The following is a 21,828-nucleotide window of genomic DNA, read 5'->3' as shown; positions in this document are numbered from 1 at the left end:
AACCCAGCCAACAGGGAACATACACATGGGGAATATTCACCCATACTTTTGATTGAAGAGATGCAACTTAAAGCAGCAATTAAAAAAAAAAAAAGCTTTTCTTTTTTTAATAACCTACCAGAAAATTTGAATTCTAATACCCTGTAATGGCAAGGGTATGGTGAAACTGGAACTTTCATGCATAGCCAGTGTAAGTGTATCAGTATCCTTTTGAAAAGCAATTTCAAAACATGTATCAAAGACTATGAAAATGTTCATACCAGCTGACCCAACACTTGTCGGTTCTCTATTATAAGGAAATTATTTCAGGTACGGAAAAGCTATTTGAGAAAGTAGGGAAAATAAATATGATTGGATCCCTACCAGGTGCCAGGCTTCTTGTCTGTCTTATTTCTTTTAATTCACTCAATAACTTCAGTAGATATATACTCTTTTATTCATTTATAGACAAGGAAAATTAGGCTCTGCACAGTTGGGGCCTCTGTCCAAGGTCACACAGCTTGTAAGATACAGAGTCAGTCTTTGATCTCAGACGGTCCCCTTCCAAAGCCACTCTCGGCAGCAGTGGCTGCTTTCCTGGGGCAACGGGCTGCTTCCTCCTCATAGAGCAGAAGAGCTTGGAGTCCACCCCTTCCGCAGGATGTCTGAGCACCGACATGATGAACCGATTTATTGTAGTTCTCAGAAGTTATATGTATGGGAGCTCCTTGTACTAATCTGGAAGTTTTCATTCTTGTTTGAAATTACATCAAATTAAAAAGTTATTTAAAAGGTAATTTCCAAAAAGCAATTGGAAAAATCCTTCAAAAGATATGTTAACAAGGAAAATAGGATAATAGAGAAAAATGGTTGTTAGACTGTCAGGTGAAAAAAAATAGCAGTCTATAAGCTTTAATATACAATATTACTATAATTGTATACAAAAATGCAAAATCCAGTGATTGATGTAAAAAGTGGAAGGAAATACAATAAAATGTGAATGTCTTGGGATGCTCAAACTAATAGACACTTATTTTTTTCCACCTTTATTTTCTAAGTTTTCTAGAGTAAGGATTATTCATTTTTGCCAAGATATTTCAGTGATATCACTTCTCATTGCTTTTTCTTGAGTTTTTCTTTTTACTTTATGGATTTACTTTTTTTTTTTTTTAACTGACATTGACCCTTCTTTCAGTAAGCACCTGTTGAGAGGCCAGACAGGTTTTATTTTTATATATCCAAACTATGTTTATTTTCTCCTCATTGAAGAAAAATCATTTAGATAACATGGTTGGAATGAGATGGCTATTTTTTTTTTTTTTGAGATGGCTATTTAATGTAGTTCCGTATCTAGTGTTGCAAATGAGAGCTTATTGTTTGATTTTCTCTCATATCTCTGTAGATAAATTGTCTTTCCTCTCAGTTAGAAATTTTTTTCTTTACTTTTTGCTGGTCTGAAGTTTAACTACAAAATGCCGAGAGAGAATTTATTTCTATTTCTCTTATTTGGAATTTGGTGTTTACTTCAAATCTGGGGACTCCTCTGTTTTTAATTAAGGCTGAAAATTTCCCAACAAATATTACTTTAAACATAGCTTCTCCATATTTTCTTTATTCTCTACTTCCAGAAGTCTTATTATTGAATCATCAAAATCTACCCTTTATTTCTCCTAACTTCTCTTTCAAATTTGTTCCATGACATTCCTGGGCAATATTCAGAGGATCTCCTGAGTATTATGTTCCATTGTACTAATTTTCTTTTATACCCTCATGTCAGAGATTCATTCATTGTTTTGATATTTGTTCTATTATATTTTTGATTTCAAAAATTCAATTTCCTTTTTTTAAGGTTATTAATTTATTTGACAGACAGAGATCACAAGTAGGCAAAGAGGCAGGCAGCGAGAGAGGGGGAAGCAAGCTCCCTTCTGAGCAGAGTGCCTGATGCGGGGCTCGATCCTAGGACCCTGAGATCACGACCTGAGCCAAAGGCAGAGGCTTAACACACTGAGCCACCCAGGTGCCTCAATTTCCTTCTTTTTAATATCCATCTTTAATATATTATTTCAAAATCATTTTAAATTGCTTTATTATATTCATTTAGTCGAGAGTGAATTCATCACAAATACTGAATACACTGACTGATGTTGACTATTGAATATTAGTTTCTGTAACACGCTTTAGAATTTTAGTTTGTAAGCTCATCTTAGACGGAAGTCAGTCTCTTAATTCTCACAGTGAGCTTAGCTCTCGTCCTTTGTCATGTATGGGGTCCTTTATGTTCTTTATACCTCATAGGAGTCAAATTTCTTTGAGGCTGTTTCTAGTCCCAGAGTCTGGCAGGCCTGTGCTTTCTTCCTGATTGTTGTTTTGCTTCTTATTATTTATCAGCAAATATATCTAACATTTGTTAAAATGTATTTATATATGTAACATATGTAATACATAAATAATATAAATAAATACTGTATAGATATATAAAATATATAATATATTTAGAGTTTTAACATTGTTTTACTGCTTTAAGAGCAGCTGTACCTTTTAAATGTATACACACAGAAATCTACTGTTGCTAAGTCTTCGAAGCAGAGGAGTGAGACTTTAAACTTACACCTTGACTGGAAATGCACTTACTATTTCTTCTTTTCTTTTAGTTTCTAATTATGAGACCCAAAAAATACATGAAGGTTCAGAACATATTGTATTCACTTATGTACCACTGGTAAGAGAAAACATGCTAATTTTTTGTTTATTGCCTCAAGTCTTTCATTTTTAAAAATGTAAACTATTTCAGATGATGTTAAAATCCCTCCATCCTTCCCTGCTCTTGCAAAGTAACAATTATTTTACACATGATGCTTCTGTTTCCTGTATATTTAAGACACATGTAACAGGTGTTCCTATATGTAAACATATATTTCCCTGTATGTTTAACAAAGATATCCCAGTGTGTTCCCATTTAAAAAATTTTGAATGGATCAATTATTCCATATAAATACAAAACTCTATTTTATTGTGACTTAAGTTTTGAGATTCAATAGCATATGGGAGTTTCATAGCACGTATTTCCCTATTGCAGAACTGGTAGGTTGTTTTCACTTTGTTGGTATTAAAAATGGAGCTAAGACAATCATCCCTGGGCATGTGTCCTTGCACTTAGGTGTGTGAGCTTCTGTAGGATGGACTTCAAGAAGTACACTTGCCAAGTCAATACTTGAATGTTTAACTTGAATGTTGCAATGATTCAACAAAGTAGTTGTACTATAGTAGAATCCCAAACCTGTGTGGGGTTCCCAGTTCACATCTTTGCCTTCATTGGTGTTATCAGATATTACATTTTGCCTTTCTGGTGGGCATTAAACATTATCTACTTATTTTTAGTTGGAATTGTTCTGATTCCCGGTTAGGCTGAGCATCTGTTAGGTTTTTTTAAACCAGTTAGGTTTTTTCATCTGTTTAATAGCTAGTTGAGTTTCTTTTTCTGGAGAATTATTTTTTCATGCCCTGTACTCATTTTCCTGTTAAATTTTTATCTTTTAACTTTATATTTGCTACTTATATATTCTTCATAAACATAACAAATTCTTTTATTTATTTATTTATTTGACAGAGAGGGAGAGAGAGATCGCAAGTGGACAGAGCAGCAGGCAGAGAGAGAAGGAAAAGCAGGCTTCCTGTTAAGCAGAGAGCCCGACGCAGGGCTCCATCCCAGGATCCTGGGGTCACGACCTGAGCCAAAGGCAGAGGCTCAACCCACTGAGTCACCTAGGCACCCAGACACAACAAATTCTTTGTCAGTGTTATAGTCTATAGTGTCTCATAATGAAATATAGTTCTTTCTTTTTGGGCACATGGAAAATGGAATTTCCTGGCCTCCTTGGAATTGGGTAGAACCATCCAACTAGTTCTGCTAAATGAATTCTGAATAGAAGTGGTGTGGATCACTTCTAGGTTAGAGCATTTACTTAACAACCAGTATAAACTTCCAGAACTTTCTTTCCATCCAGCATGGTTCATGGCAACAGTCAAGATGTTGGTGCTCCTATAACTAGGATCTCTGGGTAATTGCAGTGCGTAGCATTCCCTGTTGACTAGCAGTGCCCACGCGACATGGCCAAGATATACACCTGCATTGTTTTAAGGCACTGGACCTGTTGGAGCACTGGACCTGTCATTCTGTCATAACCTAGACTATCCTAATGTACAGGATTCATTATACATGTTACAAATTACTTTTCTCCATCTGTATCACACTTAATGTTTTAATTTTAATGTAATCAGATTTATCAATTTTTTCTTTATGATTTTTGCCTTTTAAAATTGTGTTTTGTAAATTCTTTTCTCTTCCAAGTCATAGTCTCTTCTAAAAAGTTTTAAAGATTTCATGTTTTGGAATTTATTTTTGTGTATTATATAAAATAAGATTAATTTAATTTTAATTTTATACATAGATGATCAATTTTATAACTTGCATTGATGGAATTGCTTAACCTTCCCCCACTGCTTTATAAGCCTGCCTTGATCCATATCAACTTTCCTTAAATTCTTGGACATGTCTCCCAGCCACTCCACCCTCCATTTGTCAACTTTATACCATTACCACACAGTCTTTGACAATCTCTGCTTTTGACTGAAAATGTTTTATTTTGCTTTTATTTGTGTATATTTAGCTATTATATAAGATTTTAGTTTGGCAGTCATTTTCCATCAGCACTTTAAGAATTTTGCATTTTCTTTCAACTTCTATTGTTGCTATGGAAGCACTTTAATTGCTATTGCTTTGTAGATAATCTGTCTTTTCTATCTGGTTGCTTCAAGGATTTGGTCTTTGTCTGTGGTGTTCTGCAAATTCACAACAGCAGGTACAGGTATGACTTATTTTTATTCATTTGTTGAAAGTTATTGTGAAGCTTAGATGTGAGAATTCAATATATTCATTGATTCCAGAATATTTTGAAACACTTTCTCCATTCTTTTTTTCTTCTATCACTGCAATGAAATAAATGCTACACCTTCTCATTCTATCTTCCATGTCTCTCAATTTCCTGTATGTACATGTATTTTTTGTGTGTCATTAATTATCAATCTGTGCTACATTTTAGAAGTATTCTTATTTCTCATGCTACTCATTTCTCTTCAGATACTTCTTGTCTGTTGTTTAAACTGTTCATTGAGTTTTAAATTTCAATAACTTAAAATTTTTTCTTGAATTTTTTCAGTTGTCAGTTTCTTTTCATGCTTTACTTATTTATTTGACTTTTACTTATTTTTGTATACTTATAGCATAGTCATTTTAATTAGCAATAATCACACCTCAGCTAAACCTCATTGGCTATGATACTGCCACTGCACAAAGCTTAGCATAGTCATTCTATAAGTCATATTATTGTCTAGTTATCTCAAGTTCTCAGGGATTCCAAGCTTGCTGTTTGCCATATTTGCTATTTTTCACTCACACCAGACTGTTTCTTTCGGTGTTCTGTAATTTTTAATAGGAGTGTATCCTTAAATAGGATGGGTATTTTTTTTCCTCCTAAGAATCCTTTGTACCTGTGGATGGAATTCCCGAGTCACTTGCATCTGTCAAGTGACCCAGGAGTATTACTAGCCATCGATCAATTTTACTATTATTTTCTAGGGCTAGAGTTTTCTAGATCACGTAACATACAATTTCAAATCTCAAACACCTGCCAGAAAAAGTGACATATTTACAAATTATCAGGAGAGACTTCCTTGCCATGTCTGTATATCTATGGTAATTTTTTTCTATTCTATCCTTTAATTAAAGATGCAAGCCTTTTTAAGCTCTGGATCTGTTCAGATGGTCTTTGTTTTAATTCCCTGTTTTATATGGTTCCAAGGCATCAGCATCCATCTCTGTAAGGATGATAGAAATTATGTCCCTGGTATAATTAGGGGCACACACCATACACATTCTACCATTTTTCCTTTCCCCAGTGGTTTTCAGTCTTCCTTCTGTTTCTGGCAACTGTGGATTTTCCATTCTCAGCTATGACTTCAAGAGAACATTTGAATGCTTGAAATATGCCATATTTTATCTAGGCGTTCTACGTTTTTGCATTTGATAGGTTTACAGATCATACTGTCCATCAATTTCCTAGAACTATAATTACTCAATATTTTAAAATCATATGTCTTAAGATAGAGAAGAAGAGAAATTCCATTTTGTGTTTATTATAAAACAAAGCAAAAGAATCATACTTCCCTGGACTACTTGTATCTGACCATATTTATCTTTCATAAAAGTCAACCAGATATAGCTAAGCTACTTCATTTCCTAGTGTTAAAAGAATTTCCAGAGCTTTGATTTTACCAGTATGAAGATACTTTTCAGAATATCAAATAGTCACTGAATCTCATTCTATGTTATACCCTAAGATTGCTTAGATTGAATTTTAAGACCTCCCACTTAGAAGTTACATAATCTTAGACAAATAACTTAGTAGAGTATGGGAACAAAAATCGTATCTATCCCAAAACATTGTTCAAAGAGATAAATGAAAAACTAAAGTAAAAAACTGAAGTCCAGTACCTGGTCATAGAAATCACTGAGTAAAAGATTTACTCAAAATTTTTTTACTCAAATTTTTTACTCAAATTTACTCAAAAATTACTACTGCTAGTAGTAATTAATAATAACACCAACAATAATAATAACAATAATAATGTGGAAGTAGTATTTGGTCCCCAAATTCCAGATGGTCCTGAAGAACCAACTACATTTGCTTCAAAAACAGTTCGTTTATGACACCAAATTTTCTACACATTTTTATAGAAATCCTGGCTGTCATAGTGAGGAATAAGATTAAAGTGCTTGCTTTAGCATCCTTTTTAAAGCTAAGTTAAAGCCTTAAATTATTACATATGTGACTCTAGATTTTTCTTTTTATTGTTTAAGTTAATTCACATTAGGGATAAGCAGTGAGAATGGCACCTGGCACTGAGCATGTGTCCGTTTCCCTCTCGTTATTATTACTTGTATTGGCACAAATCTAAGTCTGTATTTTCAATTCGGTATATAGAAGGAAGTTAGTAAATATATTTGAGCTACTCAAAACTAATCACTATTTGATTATTTGATCATACAGAAGGCCTTTCATGAAGAAATTAGGTCAGTCCTCCAGAGAATGGTCACCACATTTTCTTGGCCACACTATACACAGCACACTTGGGAACTGTTCACATGAAAGCCTTGGCGAGTAGCTTTGTCTTAGTGGTCTGGAGCTGATTCTGAGATTGGAAAGATTATAAACCAGTATAGTATATGCCAGGCACTCAGCATAAGTCAGCAAATGTACCTACTATTCCAGAAGGCGAGATCAAAAATCTTGGCCAGTAATCCATATTGACTTTTACATTTTATCTCATGGATGAAATTGATTTCAGTAGATTTCATCTCAAAATACTTTGTAAAGTCCCCACTTTTATCTCACATATTCTGGTGCAACTAGAATACCTCTTTGCCAATTCTTTGCAATACGGAGTTCTAGATAACCTTTTTGAAGGGCAAAATGAAAACTTAATTGAGTGTCATATCCAAAACTAAATCTCATCATTTTTGGGGAAAAAGCAGCTAGAAGAATGCTGTGTACAATATGCAACTCAGATCCACTATAAATTTTGGAAATCCTTCCTGCCTGGAGTCTGGAAAAACCCATTACCTGAAAATTTTAAGTATTTTTCTGCCTCCTGGAAAGGGACTTGACTTAAAGTTTGAGGCAACGTATCCCTTTGACCTGAGATAACTTTCCCAAAAAAGATTTACTTAAGGAAATGAAGAGCAAATACCTTTCCCGGAATGGACATGTTTGAATCAATATAATTTCCAGGCATTAAGCTGATTCTCACCACAATGAAAAAGTTAAAATGAATGGAATCAATGCATTTCTGGAAGTTGTTTCCTTTAGAGGAATATTTCTTTCCTAGGTATGATTACACTGCTTGGCCTCAGACTCACGGCTGCGTGTTTATGTCACTGAATCGCCCTTCCTCCATTGCTGGCCATGAGTCATCACGCCTAAAACAAATTACTAAAGGGATGACTTATACTTTATTACCAGTGAGCTGTCTGGCTTCCTGGAGGAACTTAGCATAAACAGCTGCTTCAACTATGTCGGCTAATGCAGAAAAAGATCCAAAGTATATGAGCCTGTAGTATAATCCTTATACCATTTAGCCCACCCTTTTGTTTCTTAACTTAACTTCCCTCAATTCTACTTTTTTCTTTTTTGGTTAAGATAACATCAGTTTCTGTAACCTCAGAAGTGATAGCAATTTGCCATGCCATGTCTCAAAGAGGTGTGATTCCAGGACTCAGAATCTTTTTGTCTTGTGGCTCTGCTATCTTTAACATGTGGCTCCCAAGTTACCATGTTCACCTACATCAAGCTGTGCAGAAAAAAAAAAATCATGGAGGTTGAAGCACAAGAAATTTTATTGCCAGGCACAGAATGAGTGTACATTATTACCACTCAGAATCCACGGGTTCAAAGCCAGTTCTAAGACATAGATTTGGCAGAGCCTAACAAGCAGACTCTAACCACCTGCCCAAGAAGAAAAGTAAATGGGTTTGGCAAAGAGTTGGCCAGTGTAAAATCACACTGTCTTTACTTCTTTATCAATCAATTTTTTAAACTGGAAGTTTACAGTTTTTCATGGGAGGCTATGGTTCTCATTTCTAGCTTCCTGCAGCCTCACAGAAGTAGAGGATTTTCATATTCTAGAAGTCAGAGGAGCGAATGTGCCTACAGAGACACCTTACAGCTACATGGGCATTCTGGTCTTTGCAGTCACCTGCTGTACATCAGGAGCAAAGACCGAAAATCAGAGAGAAGTGGAAGTGTGGTCCTCACCTTATGTAGGGGAGGAGTAAGGAAAGAAGTCAGAATGGGATTGCTAATGCCCGGCCTGGATTTGGCTGACCATCTCATGGGGTGTGTTCAAAGGCTATTCAACAGCGGGGCCAGTGGAATGATTACAAACAAACTTCAGTCATCCCCAGACAGGCTGAGATGAGCACTTTTAATATTTATAAGTTCATCAGAACTTTATTCTGGATCTCTGTGTATATCTACTCTTGGATATTGTTTTCCCCCTGTCAGCTTTCCTAACGATGTGGAGCTGGGAGCAGAGTGACTTCCCACCAGCAGGGCTGAGCTTCCTGAGGCTGGGTCGTACAAATTTCAGAGCACGGCTCCGCTGGTAGAGCATCGTGGGGCTGGAGGTCTGGAAGGCCGTTCTAGCTGAGGGCTCACGAACTGCAGAGCCTGAAGCCATCCAGCTGGTGCTGTCTGACGCTTGCTTTACACCTTCTGCAACTCTTTACGAAATGAAACAGACACTCCTCCTACAAAGGAGGCACCTGGAATTTTTACGCACATTAATAATGTCTAGAGACAGAGAGCCAGTATCTTAAATGACTGAGAGAGACTAATTTGTAGACTTGGGCAATAGCTTAATTCTTATCTTCTCAAATTTTTTTAGATTTTATTTATTTATTTGAGAGAGAAAGAGAAAGAGAGAACACGAGACGGGAGAAGGTCAGAGGGAGGAGCAGACTCCCCGCAGAGCTGGGAGCCTGATGCGGGACTCGATCCCAGGACTCCGGGATCGTGACCCCAGCTAAAGGCAGTTGCTTAACCGACTGAGCCACCCAGAAGCCCATTATCGTCTCAAATTTAACAAAACGCTCTGATAGGCTTTGCGGAAAGACAGGGAAGAAAGGGTGATGCGTAGGTCACCTGGTTAACTTTAGGGGCGTGAGAGGAGATAAGAAGTCCCACATCTGTTCATCAAAGGATTCAAAGGTTCAGTTATGCAGGAGGAACGAGTTCCAGAAATCGAATGCACGGGTGATGACAGCAGTCCGTACTGTACCGTATGCTTGAAACTGGCTAAGAGTGGTCATAAGTATTCTTGCTGTAAAAAAAATCACAACTCTGTGAGGTGATGGTTGTTAATTAGCTTGACTGAGTCATCATAGCACAATGTATAAACCTCACATTGTGTATCTTAAATATATGTAATGTTTACGTGTCAATTATGTCTCAATAAAGCTAGAAAGGAGGAAATATATATACATTTAACTAAAACATATGGCATAACAGTATGCTGAGCCAGAAATATAGACGAGGGGTAGCGACAGTACAGAAGAGAAGTGGGTTCATTCCCGTTGGGTGGTACGTAAGAGGGCTCTCAGAAGAAGTGCCGTGCGAGCTCAGTCTCGAAGGAGCACTGGCTTACGGCTGGTGGAGACGACGCAAGAAAGCTCATGGGAACAAACGCACAGAAATAAGCAAGGTCGTAGGTTTGGGGAGTAGAGAGTCATCTGATCCCGTGGAAGAGGTTCAGATGTGAGTCAGTGAATGTGTGCAGGCCTACCATGTGTCAGATACTTTCATGGGTACTTGAGATATATCCAGGAACAAAACAGATTAAATTAAGAAAACAAACAGTGGGATGCGTTCAGGGTGGGAGGAGCGTAAGCAGTGTGAGGGAATCGCGGAGATGAGTAAAATAATTGCAGCCGGTACAGAGAAGTCTAGAATCCTTCGCTACTAAGCCAAAGGGGCTGAATTCAGAATATAGATTTGGAAGTCCTTGCATGCACACACGCGAGAACAAAAGCCCTGGGGTGAATCTCGCTCCATTGAGAGAGGAGAGCCCAGGAGGAGATTTTGGGGAAGGCCAATATTAAATGATGGGGAGGAGAGAGGGGTTGGTGGAGCAGACTGAAAGGAATGGTTGTGACACAAGGGTCCCCAAAAGGAAGGGACAGCACCTGCCTTTTCACCACCAGAGAGCCCCAGTGTCTAGCGTGATGCTCTCCACATCGGAGCGCCACTGTACGCATCACGGAAAGGAACCAGGAGGCAGCATTAGAGATCTCAGAGGGTAGAAAAACTTTGAAGAAGGAGCCAGAAAAATGTTCCCAAGTGTAAGTATGCCAGTTACGCCTTTCACTCCCTCCCCTGCAACCCGGCAAATCCATTACACACCCTTCTCTGCCCAGCTCTGCAACCGCTAGAAAACTGACACCTACAAACCATATTACTTAAGCTTTTCTTGCCCACTGTTCAGCTGGGGTTAACCCACGGGAGACGCGAGCGGGACATGAGAGGGTAAGAGAAGAGAGAAGGGAGGAATTGCTTCTCCTCTCTCTCCTGCTGGCCGGTGGCTCTGGCAGAGGCTGAGGGTCAGGGTTCCTATCAGACGGCCAGAGCGCCTGTTCATTTCCCATCATGCTCCTCTCCCTCACTGCTTCAGGCCTGGCTCTCCTGCTCTGGCCAGTCCCAGGCTCCCTCACCACCCAAGCTAGCTCCCTCAACCTCCCCGCAGGGCTTCTTGACTTCACTAAAGTCCACTTCATTAAAATTAAACCCTCAGTGTGCGGCTTCCTGCTGTGACCACGGCTGAAGGAACAATTACACACTCTAAGAGACCATTCTGGATCCTGTAGCTGGTTAGAGAGGAAGTCTGGATCCGGGTAGGAGAAGTCGACTGGCCGAGAGTAGGTAGAAATGTCAAAGCTGTGAGCGGAGACTTTTTCTTTTGATTTACAGGAGGGTGAATGGCAGGAACAAAGAACGTGCTGTAAAGAAGAAAGAGCAAAGGAAGGCTTTTAAATGTGTTTTAGGATGAGAAATAATTTAGCCTATAAACATGGTCCGTGCAATGAGCCAGTCGAAAAGGAAAGAGGAGAAACTTCAGCCTCAAAGACGATAATTAATGGAGCACAACTCCAGAGGAACACTGGCTAAAACCTGTGAGAGAAAGGGGGGCTTATTCTGGGACAAGCAAGAAAACTGGAAAGTCGGGGGCAGAAAGGTGGGACTGGTCACAGTAAAGAAGAGCGGAGAAGGGCTGTGTTTCCCGCGCCGCACCTCATGAGTCATGTCTGCAAAGATGCTCTTAGGAGACTGCTCAGGATTTGAGAGAAATGAAAGAGGAGAGTGAGTCAGAATGTTGTGGAGCTTAGTTTTATCCTATACAATGGTATCGGGTAAGAGACGATGAAAGCTCTGCCTTCCTATCTTCAATCTGGCAACAGTGAGTAGGATGGATAAGAGAGAAAGGAAACCACCGTATCGGCGGAAACTGCAGTTGTCCAGAGCGAGCGTTAATGAGGGTCTGGCCTGGACGGAGGAGAGTCAGGCTGAATGAAGATGCTGCCGAAAGTCAATTCGTGCATTTAACTGCTCTGTTGTTGACTCTGTAGAAGGCACGACAGAGATTTCACAGGCAGCAGAAAATATACGGTATACCCAGCATACAGCACGAGTTCACTGGGAAAGCACAGACACCAGGACAAAGACCCAAGGAAAGGACAGACCAGCGAACCAGGTGTTGCAGCCAGGTTTGAGTTGCTGCGTGCCTCCGAGGTGGTAACGGATTCTGGGTCACATATTGCCCCATTAACATCTCAGCTTCCTTATCTGACCCATGAAGAAGTTAAAAACTGATGGCCTCTCTGATTTCTAGATATCATTTTTGAATAAGAAAACCTAGGGCTCCTTGGGGCAATGACCACGGCTAGAGCGCGGGCAGGTAGAACAGAGGATGAACCTGGAGCGCCTGCAGCGGCACAGGGGGAGCGGCCGGCAAGCACACCGCGGGGGGCGGGTCCGAGCTCCCAGAAGCCCACCTGAAGGTGCACACGATGGTTGAACTTGGAGCCACTTGATCAACGAAGCAAACTCTGACCTTGGGTTATAGCCCCAAATACAAAATAGATCTACATGAGAGCATTTTGATGAGATAAATGGTTCAATAAAAAATATAGGGGAGAAGAGTCAAATCTTTTTTACAGAAAAATTTCAGATATACGTAGACGTTCCCCCTCCCAAACATGAAGAACAGTTCCCCTTCCCACCCAGATGCTCCCTGAGATAGGTCTAGTCTTAGTGACTCAACTCCAGAACAGAACTGAATAGGGAAAGGAAAACAGTTACGTTCCCCGGGGAAGCCGGGCAACTTCGATGTTAACCAAGGGTTGGAAATTAATGTCACTATTATGTACTCACAATATAATTGCACTATCATGTACTCACAACATACTATGATAAGCACTTTGCCTCTATTCTCTCCCCCAAAACACCTAACTGCCGGCTACTGGTGAGAGAGACATCATACAAACTCGGAGGAGGACATTAAGGGAGCCCTCGCCGGTCCTCCTAAGGACTGTACCGGGTGTTAAACAAACAAAACAAAGGACTGACTGAAACTAAGGTAACATTGCGGGTCAACTGTACTTCAGTTAAAAAAAAAAAAAAAAAAAGAAGTTGGGGTCCCTGGGGGGCTCAGTCGGTTCAGCGTCTGCCTTCAGCTCAGGTCATGATCCCAGGGTCCTGGAATCGAGCCCCGTCAGGCTCCCTGCTCAGTGGGAAGCCTGCTTCTTCCTTTCTCTCTTCTCCTCCCCCTGCTCATTCTCGCTCTCTCTCTCACTTTCAAATAAATAAAATCTTTAAACAAGAGAGGCAAAGATTAAGAAACTCACAAATCAGAGGAGACTGGAGAGACATGACAACCAAAGGCAGTGTGCTGTTCTGGATCGAGGCCCGGAACAGAAAGAGGACCTTAATGGGAAAACGGATGAAATTCAAATAAAGTCTGGAGTTTAGTTAATTAAAAAAAAAAAAAAAAAAACTGATGGTCTCTAAAGTCTCCTCCAGCTGGTAGCTATAAGAATAGCATTTATTATCTAATTGCTTCTTAACTGTGCTCATATCCCTTACTAAGTGCCAAGAACACACGAGGTAAGGGAGCCATTAAGGCAGGCTGGAAGGCTTTAATCAACTGGTTTTTTTTTCCCTCTTCTAACTTCCTGTAGTTGTATGTTTCAGTGATGTCATATGTGGTTAGCTCAAAACAATTTTTGAGGCAATAAAGCAGTGTTTTGGTGAAAGTCTCTTGTCCGTTACTTTCCCAAACCAGTGCTCACCCTGTGCCCTGGTAAGGACAACCTCAAGTGACCCAGCAGGTTTCCATCCGCTCCAGCCCTGACTGATTTCCCGAGCCTGTGCCACCCGCCACCCAAGGCAGCCCTCTGTGAAGCCGTTGCTATGGAGATGGTCTCGGTGGCAAGACTACCTTTGGCTCATTTGATTTTCCTGGACAGTTTCTTTGCTTAAAAAAGTTTATGGAGCCCCAATGTGAAATCATGCTGGCGCTGATTCATGACATTTTCCTGAGACTTTATAATGTTTCTTTTTTCTAAATAAGCAATTTCAGGTCAGGTAAAAATGTGAGTAAATCATGCCTGGCTCTTGTTCCAGATGTATCAATTTCTGTCCATTCCCGTTTTTTCTCTTTCATGGCTTTGGGGCAATAAAAATAAGCAATGCCTCCACTCCGGAGCCCTTCTGAGGATGCCATATATAAACGGGGCACCGTGCAGGGAGCAGTGTTTCCCTGCCTTGGTCATTACCGACCTCAGCGTTTTCTCTGGCAATTATCTGAAACAGAGCAAGAACGTGGAGAAACGGTTTTGGCACACTTACGACCCTGGGAGGATCAAAGAGGCTGATGTGACAGTTCGTGGAATGGGGAGGAAGCAGAGCGTCCCCCACTGCCAACACTAACACAGCCCAACGCTGCGGAGTCAGGGGGAGCCCCGCTGCCAAGGGTCTGCCTGCATTTTCTCGGGGGGGCCAAGCTCAGAGCCAGCCTGGAAAATCATGGCTTTTATCAGGCAGACACTGTGGCTCTCTTTGTGGATGGCCGAGGTCTCCCTCACTGCTGGGAACGGCAACACGTGCGGTCTTCTCCGGAGAGACAGAATATTTTCACAGGCTGGGAAAGAAGGTGCCCCACAAGGCCGCATGGATGTGGGACACGAGGGCGAGGCTGGAAGCAGTGACACGTTGGTGGAGAATATGGAGGGAGCGCCCCGGAGCCACACTGCGTGGGTTTTAATCCCAGTCCTCTCCTGGGGCCTTCGTTCTGTGTCACTTGAGCAAATTCCCTAACCTCTTCGCCTCAGCCCCCTCGTCAGTAAAATGAAAATGGTGATGGAAGCCAGGTCGGTGCACGTCCAGGCAGGAGTAGATACGGAGCGCTCACATAGCACGGTCCGGCGCTCAAGCTCCAGAAAAGTCAGCTGCTCTTATTTTCATTTTAATCGTCATCATGCAGGAAAGAAAGTACAGGTTTTGTGATGTCCTGAGAGTGGCTTTTTCAGACTTATCAAGTCTTCAAATAGTCACTAGGGCTTCAAGTGTACTAAGCATTGTGTAAAGCACTGTAGGTAGTTTAAGAACAAACAAGTCCGTTTTTTTGCCTTAATATTCCAGTGGCAGAGATAAGAGAAGTATGCACGGGGCGCCTGGGCGGCTCGGTCAGTGCAGCGTCTGCCTTTGGCTCCGGTCATGATCTCAGGGTCCTGGGTTCGAGCCCCCGGGTGAGTTGGGCTCCCTGCTCAGTGGGGAGTTTTCTCTCCCTCCCTCTGTCCCTCTCCTGCTCATGCTCTCTCTTTCACTCTGCTCGCTCGCGCTCTCTCAAATAAACAAAATATTAAAAAAAAAAAAAAAAAAAGAAGAAGGAAGAAAAGTATACACAGAGGAGGATACCTGATGGCACGTTCTCCCCCCGCCCCCGCGCGCCTCTGATTGGGAACGACTTTGGGGCTCCAGAAAAGAAGTGAATTGCCTAGTAAATGTGATGGGGAGGGTCTTTGTGAAGAAGGTGGCATGTGTCCAGAATTTGAATCACAAATGGAAATTTTTGGTTTTAATGACGAAGATTGGCACAGCGTGGGGGGCAGGCAGGTGGGCGGCGGGCAGAGAGGACTCCGGGCAGACATGACGACAGAAGAGGAACTTCAGAGACAGGCATTAAACCAAGGTTTCCTGGTGGGAAATTTCCAAAGACAGAAAAGGCAGCCAGGGAAGGGCCCCGAAGAGACTTAGCTGAAGGAGTCTGCATTTTTATTTCATTATGAAATTCGGCCTCTTGAGGAACACATCGGTAGTGCTAGAATGTTGGATTCGAGGTGTGCTCTAGAAACTCACTCTGGGGGCACCTGGGTGGCTCAGATGGTTAAACTTCTGCCTTCTGCCCAGGTCTGATCCCAGGTCCCGGGTTCCAGCCTCACATTGGCTCCCGGCTCAGCAGGGAGTCTCCTTCTCCCTCTCCCTCTGCCTCGCCTCCTACTTCTCTGTCTCTTTCTCTGTTAAATGAATAAGTAAAATCTTAAAAAAGAAAAACCCTCTCTCTGAGAAAACATCCTGCCACAACGCTGACCCTTCCTCACACAGCACAGAAAGATATTTCTATCATCTATCATTGTCTCCAGTACATATGTTTTTTTAAACTTTAAAAATTAATAAAATATCTTAACAAAACCCTAGTTCCTCGAAGATTATGTGCTATGAGTTTTACAATTACAGAATACTTTTACCGAAGGTTTATAGAACACATTATCTTTAAGTTCAATAATTTTAATAACAAAAAGGATTTGCCAACAGAGATTTCTCTTTTGAGAAGAGTTTCCTTTCTCCCCACACTCTGTTCATGAAGTGTTTGCACTCAGCTCTGCTTCACACTTTTTTTTCACATTTACATACAAAATGATTTCTTATGCAACAGTTTTGGTCAAAAGGCCAAGTGACTTCAGTTATGCAAATACAAGACAAGAGACCTCAACAAAACAGGTTTTTCAAATATTCCTTGAAATTAAACTCAAAACTTCACTCCAAGGGTTAGTCACAAATTCTGCAAATAGAATATTTTGAAGAGGCCCAAATACTGCATCTTTATTCTCTTTGGGATACTAAGCCCCCTGAATTTGGGGTCTGTTTTCTGTTTCAGAGGCTGGTGCAAAAGCCCTTCCTGCCTCCCAGCCGCCCTCCTTCCCTTTCCTTCTCTCCATCAGTAACCGTTCAGCGAGCGGCCCGCTGCCAGTCACTGTAGCAGATGCTCCCATATCAGCTTCCATCAGCCCTGGTGCTCCTATTTGTTCATTGGTCCCGTTCAAGCTTCCCAGTCAGTGATGACGGAGAAAAGCACCGCATCACGCACCCCAGCAGTCGCTTCATGATGTTCTCTTGTAAAAAAGCTCAGTCTTTAGTTACGGAGGGATGATTGCAAAGCTTTTCAGGGATTCTCCAGGCACTCTTTGAGGCCCTTATCGTCTGCTTTTCCATCGCACACAGACCCTCTAAGCAGAAGTCCTGGGTAACAGTGACCTTGGATGTTAGTCAGAATTCTTCAGAACTCAATTTTGGTTGTGATTCCTACAGGACCCGAAGGTAAGCCCGTAACTCACTCTCCCTGACCTTTGGTTTCTTAAACTTATAATGTATTAATAATACTTGCTACATGTTGCAGAACAATTAAGGCACATATGTGGGCAGAGTATTTGGAGCTCCTTAGATGAAAAGAATTATATGAATTATTAAATAAAAATAACAGAAATGGCAATAATGCCAAGACAGAAGAATATTGTGCGGAGTTTACTTCTTCCTCCATGGAGTTTTTCCACATCCTTAAAGGAGTTATGAATTAATTGTCTTTTAAATGGACAACTGACTGGCAAGTCACCCATTAAACAAGAGTGATACAATTCTGTGTACCCTATTATTAAAGGGAGCGTCTCATAGCAGAAAAGGAGCACCTAAGAATTATCGGGAGATACACCGTACAGAGAGGACGCAGCCCTCCATGCACAGCTGGGAGATACAGACCGTCTCTGACCTCTGGTTCCACGGCTATAAAACAAGGAAGTGAGTCTACAGCATTTGTCAGATCCTTTCCAACACAAAAAGTCTAGCATTCTTGGAACCTCTTCATGCTAAGCCCTAGTGTAAATTTCCAACCACTAACTTGAAACTTTTTAGAATTTAAAATAGCCATAATTTCTGCTGTTTTGGCCTTGCCCACTCCAAAACTCACACCTTTTGATGGGGCAGCCACAGAACATAGTGTTTTCCCAGGGTCTTTGTTCTCAGCAGAGTTGTGCTTCAGTTCAACTTCCCCGGTGACTTATTCCACATTCTACTGAAATTTGGCACCCAACTGCTCCATGAAACACTGCACCACAACTGAGAGCTCGAGATCATTTATTGTCTCGAGCCTTCTCGAATTTATTCCCAAAGAAGGAGACTCTGAAAGCAGCTGAAAGAACACTCCTAACCCTGAGTGCTTCTTTCCAGAGGCAGCTGAATTCAAGTCCGAGGGCCTCATCATCTTGTCTGTCGGCAGGGGAGCGTATGGCTGCAATTCTCAGATAACATCACCATTTGTGTTTTGGGAAACTCAGGTTGAAATGAACAAAGGAGTCTGAATAATCTTTCTCACAGTCTTGTTTTAAGGTTTTAGGATAATGTATGTAAGGGTCCCGATCCGTGGGAGGTACTAGTATTGGTGGTCATTATTAAGGGTTACCTTGATTTATTGGATCAACTCTCATCATATCCATCCCCCATTCTCAGCCTTTGACAAACAGAAACTTCAGTTTCCCATAGTTACTATGCTTTCTATTCCTATTCTATTCTAATAATTGAAGCCTATTATTTCTATTCTATTCTCATAAAGCTGAGAATGATTTCTAGTTGGGAAAGGGATTGTAAATACGTGTATGCTGTTCCTTTTGCTTGTCCCAACCCTTCACTCCATTCCTTCTAACTAATTCCTGTTCAACATTTTTAAAATCAAAATTCAGTCATAAATTAAATAGATATTTAATGAGAACCTACTATGTCCAAGGCACTGTTCTTTGATGCTGTGAATACCTCAGGGAACAAATCAGACCAAAATCCAGTCATGTGTTCTCCCTAATATGGCTTGTAATTACCAGATGCTCCTCTGGTTATGTTCCTTTCCACCCCCATGTGACTGCTTGCTCCCTGGGAGGGAGAACCATGCCTTTCATTGAAATACAGCACCATGCGAATGTCTGGCGTTCAAAATTGAACAAATAAATCATTAAGCAAATAAAATTAAGAAGAACCAAGAATAAGTAGAAACAGGAAAAGGACAACACTTGAGGCATGTTATTAGACCATTAATTATAAGAGCGGCATGAGGAGAAGAGAATACTCAGGCCCTAGGAGATTCCTGATGGTCATTATGGACTTTATTCTCAAAAATCACAATTCCCTTAAAGGTAAGTTATACATCTGTTTGATCCCAGGCACATGTTTAAATTTCCCTTGAATGTGCATGTTTTTTTTCCAAAGGGGGGAAAAAATCATCCTTTAAGATGTTTCCCAAGAAGCATTTTGAAGACTTCCATGAAAAGCATGGCACGTGCAGAAGAGGGACATGGAAAGAATTACGGAAAGAGAAGGAAACTTAAAAAGCAGGAAGAAAAAAATGTTAAGAAAGATGCACTATGGAGGAAAGAGATGGACAGTTTAAGAACATGAAAACAGCAGAAACCATACAAGGAGCAGTAAATAGGACTGTCATAAGTTACTCCCAAAATTGCTTTATTGATTCACTCCGCGGCTTTGTGCAGGGGGAGGCCGCCCTTCCCATGGCATACATAGGGAAACTAGGGCCCAGCACTTTCCACGGCCAGGAATCAATGGTCTCTGATTTATGGTCTAAGAATTTTCCCACGAAAAGGGGAAAGATAAGATCTCAAATCGAAGATAAGAATGAGGAACAAGCCGTGCTCAGTGAATATTTGCCGGCGGAATGGGAAACAGACGTGGAATAGGAAACAGAGATTGAAGATGTGAATTCGACTTCAGGGCAGGCGCTTTCTAACCCAGATCACGGAGCCTGTTCAAGACATCGCTCCTGACTCCCATTGTTATCTGCGAGATGTGAGTAAGAGGAAGCAGTTAATATTCTCAGTTTATACATAACAGGGTTGGTGAGCAGTAAGTCCGTCAGTGGGCCCGGCACCAGCCACAGAGCAGGTGGGCAGGAGCATGGTCGACGGGGCAAGGACATTTAATGAAGAGATTTACAGAGATGGAGGCTGGAATAACCCATGACTGGCCCTAGAGGGACATGACTTCTACCCCAGGCCCAAAGAGACCACAAACCCCAGGGAGAGCAGCAGCCGGGAGAGAGGGCAGCTAGGCAGCCCCTGAGGTCTCTGGAGCTCTGATAGAGGAACGCGACCATGGATGTAATGTGTGTAATGTGATGCATCTTCTCCAAGAAGATAAAGTTGAGAAATAAGGACAAGGAGAAGGGGGCAAGAAGACGGACCCTACTATTTTTATGCAGGATACAAAAAAGGAGGAGAAAGCACGTTTAAGGTATACGAATTTATGAAATGGATTACATATATGTACACACACGTATACATATACTGTCTACTTATCTTTTCAATTTCCCTCCATTCATTCTGCAACAGTGTAACGAGCCCACAATCGCGACAATTGCGTAGAAGTCCTGCTCCAAAGGAACCCCCGGGCTCCTGGGGAAGAAGATGTGCGAGGGAAGGATGCAAGCAGCAAAACTAGCAGGAACGAAACAATGCTGCAGCATGTTACAAAGAAGCACATATCTGATTCCACCCTGCAAAGATAGCAGGCCTGACTCCGCCCGCGGGCAAGGGAAGGTTGGGGAGGGCTCATGCCTGGGGGTGACGTTCAAGCTGCACTTTGAAGTAGCAGCTCGGAAGCAGACCTGTGGAAGGAGGCGTTCCGAGCCAGGAAGGTGGCCTGTGAGACAGGACTCGGGGAAAGTGCGTAAGGATTCGGGGAGCTGGGATGACTCGGCAAGGCTCGCGTCCCCGTGTGCAGCAGCAGCAGCACGAAGACCATCGGCTACCTGCCGCCGATGGTGGCAAGCCACTGGAGACTGGACAGCAAGAAAGTGATGTCGTTAGATATGTAAACCAGAAAGTCTGTACTGAAGTTTGCTTCTGATAAAGAGACTGGAAAGGAAGCAATGAAAGGAGACAAAAAAAGAACAATAGAGTGTAAGTTTATTTTCACTCAATTTCTGTTTTTTATCGATCATGTTTTCATATGTTTATTTTATCTGTTTGATAAAGAACGGCCATTTCGATCTGAGATCAGAAGGGGAAGTCCATGTGAAAGATGGGATTTACCATCAAGTCGGCGTCCAGCTGATGGACGTCTTCGTGCAGGACCATGGGGGAAGAGGAAGTGCTCGTGCACCGACCTGGAAACGACCTCAACATTGAGGCATTTTCCCCTTCTATTTTCCTTCTCCTTGTGGCTAGCCCACCAAGGAAGGGAAGTGGAAAGGAAGCCTCATCCTCTAGCCGGTGCCCTGTCGGCAGTGCTGAGAAATGGTGCTGAGCACTTGAGAGGCGCACCGGGGTCCTCTCCTTCTTTCCGTTATTCCTGACAACAGATGGAAAAAAGGCAAACCCTCACCTCCGGGGTCACTGCTGATACTCAACTGGGAACCTCCTTCTCGGTAGCTACAGATTTTCCTAATCATTCATCTTAACTAAACCTGAGGCTGGGTTCTATTGCCTCTCCTGAGAAAGGTCTTGGGAGGCTGTAAACCTCTGTGGTTGGGACAAGAATGTACCGCCCTGGATGGGGAAGGAGGGGCTGCACATTTCCAACTTTCACAGCTTGTCCGCCTGTGGAGACTGTGCTGCAATGTGCTCTTGGAATCATTTGGGTGGGCCTTGTTTCTGAGGAAATAAAGAGGCCCCAGAACCTCCCAAGTGAGTGAAAGAATGATTTCCAGATAGTCAAGTGCAGCAGCCCATGAGCCGGATGGGCTTGGCAGCGGTTGCATGTGGCTGGCCAGTATCCTGAGGTTAGCAAAGCAGAAGGCGAATCTTTGGGGAGCTAAAAGACATGTTGATGTGCCAGTGCTTTTGACAAATGCTGAGTTAATTGTTGTCTATGATTCTTCTCCTGAGACACAAACTGTGTGCACCGG

The 21,828-nt window shown here is 41.8% G+C and overlaps 1 pseudogene; it reads right to left on the bottom strand.

The window, feature by feature from the left end:
• Window positions 1-5,268: 5,268 nt before the first annotated feature.
• Window positions 5,269-5,337, bottom strand: LOC132026368 (U4 spliceosomal RNA; annotated as a pseudogene).
• Between the last annotated feature and the right edge of the window lie 16,491 nt (window positions 5,338-21,828).

This window comes from Mustela nigripes, chromosome 10 (assembly GCF_022355385.1).
Source record: "Mustela nigripes isolate SB6536 chromosome 10, MUSNIG.SB6536, whole genome shotgun sequence".
NCBI classification, from domain to species: domain Eukaryota; kingdom Metazoa; phylum Chordata; class Mammalia; order Carnivora; family Mustelidae; genus Mustela; species Mustela nigripes.
The sequence above is the reverse complement of the archived record's forward strand: the minus strand, read 5'-3'. Positions and strand labels throughout refer to the sequence as shown.